Source organism: Hippocampus comes, unplaced genomic scaffold (assembly GCF_001891065.2).
Source record: "Hippocampus comes isolate QL1 unplaced genomic scaffold, H_comes_QL1_v1.1 scaffold147, whole genome shotgun sequence".
In the NCBI taxonomy this organism is placed as follows: Eukaryota; Metazoa; Chordata; class Actinopteri; order Syngnathiformes; family Syngnathidae; genus Hippocampus; species Hippocampus comes.
The window spans coordinates 1,816,782-1,824,667 of NW_017805009.1; the positions used below are offsets into that span (position 1 = coordinate 1,816,782).

General features: G+C 41.5%; 1 protein-coding gene across 3 annotated transcripts in view; it reads left to right on the forward strand.

Moving 5' to 3' along the window:
• Positions 1–774: 774 nt before the first annotated feature.
• The window catches only part of ncor2 (nuclear receptor corepressor 2), a 111,174-nt gene continuing 104,062 nt past the window's right edge, over positions 775–7,886 (forward strand). For all 3 annotated transcript variants that reach the window (XM_019862775.1, XM_019862777.1, XM_019862778.1), the window contains exon 1: positions 775–1,064. The gene's annotated coding sequence lies outside the window, so the exon portion shown is untranslated. The remainder of the gene's footprint in view (positions 1,065–7,886) is intronic.

Here is a 7,886-nt window from a genome sequence, read left to right on the forward strand (position 1 = left end):
TAATTTGAGGTTATTCAGATTTTAGTGCAACCAAATCATTTGCGGTGGAGGGCGTAAGAACATTTTTGAGATGCTTTGGTTCACCTTAAAATAGGCCTAACAACGCCAATTGTAACCGCAAGTATGAATCCTGGACAAATGATGCTCTCATGTTGATCTACTCACAAATTGACTTTTTCTGTGTGAAATCTGGGCTTGCACTCATAGGAGCCCATTCATTATTCCTTTGGACAGTATGAACGGACACAGGTTTATCTTCTACCATTACATGGAAAAGCAATGGAAGCGCAGACGCCACAGGCAGAGACAGCTGCACAGATATATTTGGAATTAATATCTCATTTTTAGGCAAATTAAGTGATATTGTATTCTGATGATTTTTCACGGCACAGTACGGTATGCCACTGCACCCTTGGGAACAACTGAATTATATCGACAAACAAAATACCACACAATGTACTTTGGTAGTGCGAGAAGTGTACTGTTACACTGCGGCTCAGTCACAGTGACAGCAAACTGGAAACAATATGATCCATTGTTTGAAGGCTAAAGATGAGTTCAAGACTCGTGACTTGATAATTATCAGCTTGTTTGTGCTCGTCAACGTGTGAGTTTGTGACTGTCTGAATAAACATTCAAACGGGACCATTTAAGTGCACATGCAAGTGGAACTCTAATGACGAGTGACATGAGGACATCATCACTCGCCATCAAATTTTGCCCGGAGGAGGGAAGAGAAAGCATGCAGCTTTATTGAGAGGGCGAGCGAGAGAAAGGGAGAGAGAAAGAGGGAGAGGGAGGCGGTTCAGTCCCTCCGTGGTGTGTCGGCCGCAGGGAGCAGCAGATCAGCGCATTGTGCAGGACCAGGCACGACTGAGCGCAACCTTCAGCGGAACAAATGACAAGGAAAACTATTCTTTGGTGTGGAGTAATTCACGGGAGACGCGCGCCATCGAAGCGAGAAGCTCGGTAAAAGCGTCACCGGACCTCGTTGACGCGGATTGGGACGTTCGCTGACTGTGCTACAACGCCACCGAATGGTCCCCGTTTACTCCGCCGCAGAGGTTAGTTAGCCTCCATTGCTCTCTGTCCATAGGTTTTGGGGGTGGTCTGTCTCTTGTGTTGGTGGACGACAGGGTCTAGCCATTCTTTTGGGGAGAAACCTACATAGCATTATTGGGCTTTCCACGCTACGCAAACGTCGCAGCAATTCGTTTGATCGAACGATCAAGGGCGAGGAGGCGTCGCGTCGATCGGCTTTCGAGCGTCACCGCGGCATTCTCAGTTAGCCGGCCATTGTCAGAGCCAGTTGATTATTTTATAATTCACAAACACGTGCTACATGGCTAGGCTAAGCTTGCTAATGGCTAAAGGTGCTAGCGGACCAAGCTAGCTGTCACAGCCGTGGAGTGGCTGGCGTACGCCAACTTTATCCACTAAATACGTTATACAACCATGTGTCCGATTTGAAATCACGGCAGCACACAGCATACCTCAAGGATAGGCACATTTTCAACTATGTCGACCCTTTACTTGGCGTCTTTACAATTGTGTTGCTCGTCTAACTTTGCTAGCCTGCTCATAACTACTAAATGCACGAACTAGCGGCCGGTTTGCGTGTGTAAACACTGCTTTGCAATATACTATGTGTTTTGTATTCGTGATAACGTGCCGTTTCCAGTTTGCAAATAAATCAACGTTGTGTTGAATGTTTAGTTTGACACACTAATAATTTAGATGTGATAGTGTATTAGCAGCGTTAATACTATTTACGTAACACAATGACTTAATTCATACTCGGGAGTTTGTAGAGTTTTCATCTCGTGTGACGTAATTATTGTTGTGTAGTCGATGACAGGCCTGCTGCGTGTGGTTTGAACGTGATTCTGTAACTTTTAAGGGAACACATCACAATTCCCTGTCGATTTATTGCTATCTCGTGATTTGTACAATAAAGCAGTCCTCTAATAGAAGACTGTGTGCTTCCATATAGTTGTCCTAATATATCATCGTAACGTATTGCTCATAAAAGCGAAGTTCGTGTTTATCTTCAGAATTGCTATTTCCAGCAGTCCTGCCGAATGGTTGAACACCAAATTAATGACCATTATTGTTTAGATCATGTTTGAAAGTAATTGAAATTCATGGGAGGAGAGAAGAGATTAACTCAGAATTGATAAAAATCAATGATGCTTGATCTTAGAAAGATGAGTTCACTTTTCTCAGTGTAACAGGGTAGCAATTAATGATGAAGGAATATGAGTCGTTAGACATAATATAGAGACTTTTTATTTGTGCTGAAGCGTTGATTTGCAAAACATTTTATTTCAGTTGACAGTACTGTCATTGTGCCATATGACTACAAAGGAAAGTCTACACACTACAAATATTTACCCAAAACATTAATTCATATGAAACCTCTTTGTTGAACACACTTGAACATTTTAAAAGTTTACCAAAATGCATAAATAGGCATACATATTGCACTTGATGACTTACATGTAATATGGGCAAATCAGCCACCTTATCTATATCTATATTTATATTGCACTTAATTGAACGGTGTACATCGAAACTGTAACATTTATTTTGTGAATGCGAACACTTTGTTTTTCTTCTTTCTTCTTTCTACCCAATCTTGCTGCTGTAGACTGTAAATTTCCCCAATGTGGGACAAATAAAGGATATTTTATCATAACGTCCTTTAATCTGAATTTTCTCTATATACTCAACATGATTTTGAGTCTATCTGTCTGTCTGTCTATACGAATGTATGTTTGCATATATGTATGCAGGTTTTTTCCTGGCTCCAATTAAGGCAGAGGCAATACCATCCTGACCATGCGCCATGACGTGCATATATTCTGTAAATTCAACGGACTCACTTTCTTTTACAGGAAACATACTTGAAGTGAAGAGTTCCAATAAGAATATGACTATTATCATGTTAACGCAGTCATTTATTAAAACTTGCCTCGGAGAGTGGTGGACTCATATCTTGTGTGGTGGAGCCACTTAAGTTTGAGACACAGATTATTTTGAAGCAGCTTTCAAGCGCACTGTGGTCCATGTCCACCTGCGCTGCAGTAGCGCGCTGCAGAGTTTCCTCCATTAAAGAAAAAAAAAATCTTAAACTATTTACCAAAATCTATATTACCTATATTATTTTAGTTTTTGTAACTTTATTAGTTGAGTGTTTTTAGGTACTACCATCATTAATATACTTGTACTTCTCTTCTGCTGCTTTGTGGATGGGTGTCACCTCATGTCTTTTTAATGTGTCCAGCCTGTAGTTGGTTGATGGCTGTCTCACAAGTGACTGCCTGCTGTGTTTGGGCACAGTGATTTTGGCATAAATAACAGTGCTTGGCTGAGCCAGGAAAATTCATTTAGCCACTGCTTGTCAAAGCCACTGGCTCGTGTGTTTTTAAGATGATATGGAAGGAGGAATAAAAAAAGTTTCGATCGCGTATATGTTGGCTTTGCGTTGTTCTGCTCCTAATTGGAAACTGATTTATGTAGCCTCGCCTTGGCGACTTGTCCTGTCCTGCATAGCGGCCCTCACTATCACCAGTGTTTGAGACCAAATTTCCACATGTTGTCACCTTCATGAATTATTACAGTAACTGCCGGTTGTGTAAATTTCTCTGCGCGTTTCACTCGGACTTGGCTTTCTTCCTCATGAGTGGCTGATTTTCCCTGCCATATCTGCAATGCAAAAAATGATAAATTTTACTTTGACAATAAACACAACCTGCAGGCAAAAAAAAAAAAACTTTATCATAACGTCCTTTAATCTGAATTTTCTCTATATACTCAACATGATTTTGAGTCTATCTGTCTGTCTGTCTATACGAATGTATGTTTGCATATATGTATGCAGGTTTTTTCCTGGCTCCAATTAAGGCAGAGGCAATACCATCCTGACCATGCGCCATGACGTGCATATATTCTGTAAATTCAACGGACTCACTTTCTTTTACAGGAAACATACTTGAAGTGAAGAGTTCCAATAAGAATATGACTATTATCATGTTAACGCAGTCATTTATTAAAACTTGCCTCGGAGAGTGGTGGACTCATATCTTGTGTGGTGGAGCCACTTAAGTTTGAGACACAGATTATTTTGAAGCAGCTTTCAAGCGCACTGTGGTCCATGTCCACCTGCGCTGCAGTAGCGCGCTGCAGAGTTTCCTCCATTAAAGAAAAAAAAAATCTTAAACTATTTACCAAAATCTATATTACCTATATTATTTTAGTTTTTGTAACTTTATTAGTTGAGTGTTTTTAGGTACTACCATCATTAATATACTTGTACTTCTCTTCTGCTGCTTTGTGGATGGGTGTCACCTCATGTCTTTTTAATGTGTCCAGCCTGTAGTTGGTTGATGGCTGTCTCACAAGTGACTGCCTGCTGTGTTTGGGCACAGTGATTTTGGCATAAATAACAGTGCTTGGCTGAGCCAGGAAAATTCATTTAGCCACTGCTTGTCAAAGCCACTGGCTCGTGTGTTTTTAAGATGATATGGAAGGAGGAATAAAAAAAGTTTCGATCGCGTATATGTTGGCTTTGCGTTGTTCTGCTCCTAATTGGAAACTGATTTATGTAGCCTCGCCTTGGCGACTTGTCCTGTCCTGCATAGCGGCCCTCACTATCACCAGTGTTTGAGACCAAATTTCCACATGTTGTCACCATCATGAATTATTACAGTAACTGCCGGTTGTGTAAATTTCTCTGCGCGTTTCACTCGGACTTGGCTTTCTTCCTCATGAGTGGCTGATTTTCCCTGCCATATCTGCAATGCAAAAAATGATAAATTTTACTTTGACAATAAACACAACCTGCAGGCAAAAAAAAAAAAACACAACCTGCCAATATTTACCTGTTTGTGATATCTCCAAGGTAAAAGCAGGACGTCGATAGCACCAACTAGTGGGGAAAAACATGATTCGATCTGTTTCTTCTTCGGTAGTTGCTTCAGGTGTTTCCTGTGCACAGCTATTTACTGTAGCGCCTCCATAGTGGCGCAATGCTGCAACTGCAGTTAAAATATGTCGCTGCCGCAGAGGGACATCAATCGCTCAATCAGCACAGCTGGAGCTTTACGCTATGTTGAGCGATATCAATCGGTCTGACTAGGGGCAGTCTTCACAAAATTAGCTGGAGGCGACCACCACGTAATTTTGAACGCAGGGAAAACCTTATATATGTATGTGTATGCGTATGTGTAGGGAAGAGACTGACTTGTGTGCGGGCATCGGTTCCTACTCAGTGATGGTGTGGATGTGGGTGTGAATGGTTGTTTGTCTCCAAATGGGGCCTGTGACTGACTGTCGACCAGTTAAAGGTGTAATTCGCCTTTCGCCCAAAGTCAGTTGGGATAGGCTCCAGCAATTAATTCATTAATATACAATGTAGCCTTTTAGATAAAATAGCATTTATAAAAATATTTGTAAATGAATTATTTCAATAGACATATTGCGTCATCTAATTTTTTTTTTCTCCATTGGCCCCAAAACCTTGATCAAGTGAAGCCTATTATTTGCCCTTTTTTTGGTTCTTCTTGATGCATTTATTTGACTGGTGCAATTTATACTCCAGAGTGACTTATGCCTCTTTTCCATTAGCCTCAAATCGCACCACACCACTCCGCTATTGCCTGGCGCCACACCACTTGCCTCCGTTGCGTTTCCATTATAACAGGCATGCGGCGGAATGTGGGCGGGATCACTGAACAGTGCTAGTTTGTGCTGCACTTTTCACACTTGCAGTCTGTCACAACATTTCAAAAATCGCCATTCTCGGCCACTGCTTTTGGGGCCATTCAAAATATAAATTGTGGTTGCATAATATGGCAAGTACAACTCATTAAAAATGCACAGAAGCTTTCACATATAGACAAAAATAAATAAATCTCCCAGTTTAATACAGCGAGACAGCTGCCTGACCTCAAGAAAAAAAATACACAGCACTCATATTTTGTGTCTTCCAGCAATATTGTACCATATATACAATTTCACACATACCAAGGATAAAATGGAGGGTTAGTGATACTAATTTCACGAGCAGCATGCAAAGCTTATTGCCAGTGTTCAGTCATTTTGAATGGTGAGCTCACTCTCATTCATTTGGCTGCCGCTCTGAGTCAATAACTCGTCCTACGGGGAAAAACATGATTCGATCTGTTTCTTCTTCGGTAGTTGCTTCAGGTGTTTCCTGTGCACAGCTGTTTACTGTAGCGCCTCCATAGTGGCGCAATGCTGCAACTGCAGTTAAAATATGTCGCTGCCGCAGAGGGACATCAATCGCTCAATCAGCACAGCTGGAGCTTAACGCTATGTTGAGCGATATCAATCGGTCTGACTAGGGGCAGTCTTCACAAAATTAGCTGGAGGCGACCACCACGTAATTTTGAACGCAGGGAAAACCTTATATATGTATGTGTATGCGTATGTGTAGGGAAGAGACTGACTTGTGTGCGGGCATCGGTTCCTACTCAGTGATGGTGTGGATGTGGGTGTGAATGGTTGTTTGTCTCCAAATGGGGCCTGTGACTGACTGTCGACCAGTTAAAGGTGTAATTCGCCTTTCGCCCAAAGTCAGTTGGGATAGGCTCCAGCAATTAATTCATTAATATACAATGTAGCCTTTTAGATAAAATAGCATTTATAAAAATATTTGTAAATGAATTATTTCAATAGACATATTGCGTCATCTAATTTTTTTTTTCTCCATTGGCCCCAAAACCTTGATCAAGTGAAGCCTATTATTTGCCCTTTTTTTGGTTCTTCTTGATGCATTTATTTGACTGGTGCAATTTATACTCCAGAGTGACTTATGCCTCTTTTCCATTAGCCTCAAATCGCACCACACCACTCCGCTATTGCCTGGCGCCACACCACTTGCCTCCGTTGCGTTTCCATTATAACAGGCATGCGGCGGAATGTGGGCGGGATCACTGAACAGTGCTAGTTTGTGCTGCACTTTTCACACTTGCAGTCTGTCACAACATTTCAAAAATCGCCATTCTCGGCCACTGCTTTTGGGGCCATTCAAAATATAAATTGTGGTTGCATAATATGGCAAGTACAACTCATTAAAAATGCACAGAAGCTTTCACATATAGACAAAAATAAATAAATCTCCCAGTTTAATACAGCGAGACAGCTGCCTGACCTCAAGAAAAAAAATACACAGCACTCATATTTTGTGTCTTCCAGCAATATTGTACCATATATACAATTTCACACATACCAAGGATAAAATGGAGGGTTAGTGATACTAATTTCACGAGCAGCATGCAAAGCTTATTGCCAGTGTTCAGTCATTTTGAATGGTGAGCTCACTCTCATTCATTTGGCTGCCGCTCTGAGTCAATAACTCGTCATCCTCACTCTGCGGCGTCTGAAGCCCTCCGGCAGCGACCCAAAGCCGCCATACCTGAGGCGGGGGCCACTCTCACTCGGGCCAGGGAAGCGGCAAGCTTGTGCTGTGCTGCTGGAGACCTCTCATTCACGTGAATGGGACCCGGTGAGCTAGTGGTGTGTGCGATTGTTAAAATTTTTACCATGAATCATCAAAAATGCATCCGTTGTCAAAGTCAAGGCCCGGGGGGCAGATCCGACCTGCCACATCATTTTATGTGGCCCGCGAAAGCAAATCATATGTGTCAACTTCCATGACTCTTGCTTAGATCTGTACCGAAACCTCAAATTGTCATATGTAATAAATAACTGTGACATTTTGCAATAACTTTGTGACCCTGTTTTCACTCACTTGAACAATAATTGAACATTTCTTCAATTATTGACGGATTTCAAAGCTGGTGAGCTCTCGTTTTTTTTTTTTTTTTTTTTTTTTTTAAAAAAAAAAACAAGTTTGCTTA